The sequence below is a fragment of the Papaver somniferum genome, chromosome 10, assembly GCF_003573695.1.
Source record: "Papaver somniferum cultivar HN1 chromosome 10, ASM357369v1, whole genome shotgun sequence".
Classification (NCBI taxonomy): Eukaryota; Viridiplantae; Streptophyta; class Magnoliopsida; order Ranunculales; family Papaveraceae; genus Papaver; species Papaver somniferum.
Genome location: NC_039367.1, coordinates 30962411 through 30966661, shown reverse-complemented (window position 1 = coordinate 30966661; position 4251 = coordinate 30962411). Strand labels below are relative to the sequence as shown.

At 36.9% G+C, this 4251-nt stretch overlaps 1 long non-coding RNA gene across 1 annotated transcript; it reads left to right on the top strand.

Annotated features, from left to right (window-relative positions):
- The first annotated feature begins 1018 nt into the window (after positions 1–1018).
- On the top strand, positions 1019–3679 carry LOC113319249. The gene is made up of 5 exons (XR_003345270.1): positions 1019–1150; positions 1251–1441; positions 1896–1953; positions 2282–2376; positions 2465–3679. It is a non-coding gene; the product is annotated as an uncharacterized LOC113319249 (long non-coding RNA).
- The last annotated feature ends 572 nt before the right edge of the window (positions 3680–4251 follow it).

Sequence of the window (4251 nt, the reverse complement as noted above, 5' to 3'; positions counted from 1 at the left end):
ATAAAGTTTAATCTACCTGGATTGAGTTCTAGATATTTTTCGTGTAATGAATAAGTTACTGTATAATCGAAGATATATTTTATTTAATAACGACTTGTACTATGTATCTGGCTTCGTGCGTGCATTAGTCTTCCAAAATTTAGCGACCCATTTAAATCCGGTGTTAGACGTAAAACGTGTTGTTCTCAAGCAAAATGCGTTATTTCTGAACGCTGAAAAAAATTTGAGAGCATAAACTTGAGACACAGCGACATAGTCCCTGATGCGACTTTAAAGTTTATCAGCAGTTCAACACGAACCACTCTAAAAACAATGAAAATAAACCGTCCCTCACATGATTTTAGAGTTTGTGGTCTCCAGTGGACCCCATCTCTCCGGAGTTTAGCAGGGCCCATGTATATTGTGGCTGGCGTTTTTTGCGTAGTTTTTTTACACGATCCGTCGAGATATTTTGAAAGTTTATACACTGAAAACAAAATAAAAGAATCAACTGAGCTTCTTGTCTGTCTTTCGGTGTGATGTGTGTCACTGTGTTATTAACGCGCGTGTGACTATTTTCTGAACATATATTTTATAATCATTTTCTTTAACTGTACAATCGAAAAATTATTATTTGGATTTCGTGTATTGAAGTGACTTCTTTTTTGTTTTTGCTTTGATTAAATTAAGTCCTTTCTATTCTAATCATTTTCATTAGCGGAGGGGACGAAATGAGTGGAGATGGTGATCCGGCCGGGATTTGAATTGTTTCTTCAGAGAAGACGAAACGACAATCAATTAACTTGAGGTTTCTTTGGAATGGGGATACCAACTTGAAATGATTTAGGTGTTTTTAGTTTTCATTACCGTAGAGTACATAATTGACATTTCATCTTAAAAAAAAACACTCTCTTAGCCGGATCCAACTCCATATAACCGTAAATATCCCCCAATTGTGCCTTCGAAAGAAAAGAAAAAATTGGGTGCTCTAAATAAATACTCCAATTGTGCCTTCAGGAGTAAAAGTTAAACGTCCAAACTTACGTTGAACTAGTTGCTGATGGACCCTTTTCATATTCTCAAGGATAAAACTGGGTGCCCCTAAGAAGACACTCTTCCACCATCGAATTTCCTCAACTTTCCTCTTCATTTCCCGCTATTAATTCTTCGGGTAATTACTTTACTTCACTTTCCTTTTTCAATTAACCATCGAATTTCCTTTTCAAAATTGGGGATTTTTGTTGTTGTTAAATTTTGATTGATTTTTTCAGGGTTTTCTTGATTGATAATTGGTAATTAGGGTATTGAAAGATGAAACGTACAAGGTAGTAGATATGAAAGATGCTTGCTGAGATGACGACGTATTCGAATTGCGTTGGTTAGAGAACAAGCAAGAAACTGCAGTTCTTTCTGTTTCTAAAGAGGAGGAAAAAGATCTTAAATGTAGCAGTCTTTCGGTCAGGTTGGCTTCTTTTACTTGTGTTATTAGATTAGCAATTAGGTTGTGCTTTTCCCAGATTTTATCAAACATATGGAATCATTTGGTGCTGAATTAAGCTGACTGTTAAAGAAATTTGTGCTATGATATTGTATTAATGCTGATTTATGGGGATTCCTTAAGTCTTGTAACCCACTGGCCAATTATCAAATCGTTATCTCAGAGTACATAAGTTTTTCTGCAATCTATATAGGTCAGGAATTATAGTATGACTCACTTCTGAACAAATTTAAAGCCGCAGTTTATTCCGTGTCGGATATTAATATTATGAGGATTGTGTTATTTATGCAGCATTGATGTGCTTGAAATCATTGTTGTTTCCTAATTGTCAGTTTAATGCATCTGCCTTTCTACTCATATTGCACAGTTAGCATCGTTGCAATAAGTAATGTGCTAACTTCTAGAATTATCGCTACAGGATGAGAAGCTGAGGAAAGCTGTTGAATCTTTCAAGGGAAATATTTGGAAGCGAATAGGTGGGTCTTTTTTTTCAGTGTTTTCATCCGTCTTAGTATATCTGAAGCTGTGTTAGTTCCCAAGACGTAGAAAATAGACTGACGAAACATTTTAGTCGGAGATGTAAATGCATGTAGACACGTATTATGCTGAACTCTTACAATGCCATTTTCCTCTCAGTCCTTTCCATTTACAAAGCTTCGTATTAGTGCAAGTTTACAAAAGATAATTTTGTACCATTTAAAGACAATTTGATTTAATTGCCCTAATGGATTAGTTCCAATTTGGCAGTTATTATGCTGAATTGTTTACGTATGGGTTTATTATATTGATCATCTATCTGTGCAGCTGCTAGTTTACCTAGTAGAAGAGAAGTGCAATGTCTGCATCGATGGCGAAAGGTTCTTCATCCAGACCTGGTTAAGGGACAAAGGACCCTAGAGGTTTGACACCAAGTCCGTCATTTGGTTCTAACAGTTGTCACGGAGTTTTCAATTAACTTTATATCTTGCTTTCTCATGTTTCTTTCAGAAAGATGATAAATTCATGGAGTTGGTCTATGGACCCTCGCCGTTATAGCAAAAGAGTTGCCAGGTCGCACAGGAAAGCAATGCCGAGAAAGGGAACCATGATGAGCTGTTCATATAGCGCCAGTAGGTTGTATTCAAGTGGACTGCCAGATAGTCAAGGAAAATAATATGTGCAGTTTTCAGGTGGCACAACTATTTGAACCAGGAGAATAAGAGAGATGGTTGGACCGTGGAGGCAGAACTTGCACTCATGAATGGTTCTGTTCCACCCCTTTATCCCTGACTAGATGAGGAGGGTCTAATTGGTGTACTAGCAACTGTATCCAGTTTTTCTGATGGTCTTGAATGCAGACAACTGGCATCAGAGCATGAGTTTGGTGTAGCAAATTAAACTCGCAACCAAACTTGGTCAGATATAGAAGCAAAGCAGAAGGTCATCTAGATGAAAGCATTGCTGGAATACCACTACCAACTGCTGTTCTTTTCAGAATGAAGTATTGGACTTGAACTTGATTATTTGACCTATGGTTTGCTGCTAATAGGTTTTCAATCACTAACTCCATATAAGAAAAAGAGAGGCTAGTGGTACTCTGAATTGGAATGAGCGAGGTAAGAGATGAAAAAGACAAGAGTTTGCATTCATAAGAAAGAATGCATGAAAGATGGAACGAATAAAACTGATATTAGTGATGAGATCCCTAGATCAGAGGATGTGATTTGAAAGAGTGACAATTCTGCTTGCCGTGGTAATGGCACTGTTAGCTCCTTAGCTGTTTTACACCTGGAGGCCCGTCCATACGGATGGGTCGTTCTATTCCTGGAAGGCTTGTTTTTATTGATCAAGGCTGACGTTTTCTGGTCTTTAGGGATTACAAATGAGCAACAAAATGAAGAAAAGTTGCTCCTAAATTAAAGAAAAGAATGATGAATGACGATTCTGCTTGTCATGCTAATGATGGCATTAGACTGTTCTAGTGATCAAAGGATTCATTCTCATGTCAGCGCGGGTTTTTCATGAGCCATGAAGATTTCTTGACCAATTTTGTGTTCCCCTTACTACTTTCGATATCTTTCTTGAAGATTGAGAGAGAACTTTTTTTTCTTTCACAAACTTGGTTAAAAAGACCAAAATCAACACTTCCTGGGTGAAAAGGACATTTAAATTTTGATACTGTTTAAATGGACAAAAATGTCAAAATATAAGCAATTTCATCCTACCAATATACTTTTTCTTATTTTTAATTTACATCAGGATGCATCGAGTTTCATTCTTACTATTTCTTAAGTTTAAGTCAGGATGAATCCAGTTTCATCCTTGCTATTTTTTTAGTGTCCATTTCACCCATACTAATTTTTACTCGTCCATTTGAACAATGTTTTAAAAATATTTGAACAAATGACCAATTTTCCGTTTTTCTTTTAGGGTTTCCTAGGATATATTTCGTTTAATATCTCAGATTTAGGTTTCGGGTTATGGTATTTGCACGATGGAGAGATTTCGGGAGTGAATAAATAGGAAAGTTGACTTTGAGAATTATAAGAGGGAACACATTTTTGAACTTTAATTTGTAACGGTTTTGGTAACTGGAGTACGTGTGAGTGTCATGACTGAACTATTTTAGAAAGTGGTCAGTTGACGAGAAGTGATGGGCACAATCCATCACTTCACAGGACACTTGCACGGTTTGGGTGGAAACACTGCCAGCTGAGGAACATAAACTGTGGCGCTCTCATGCATATATGACATTAAATCGGGCTTATGGGTGAATCCTAGAGAAGGTGCAAGTG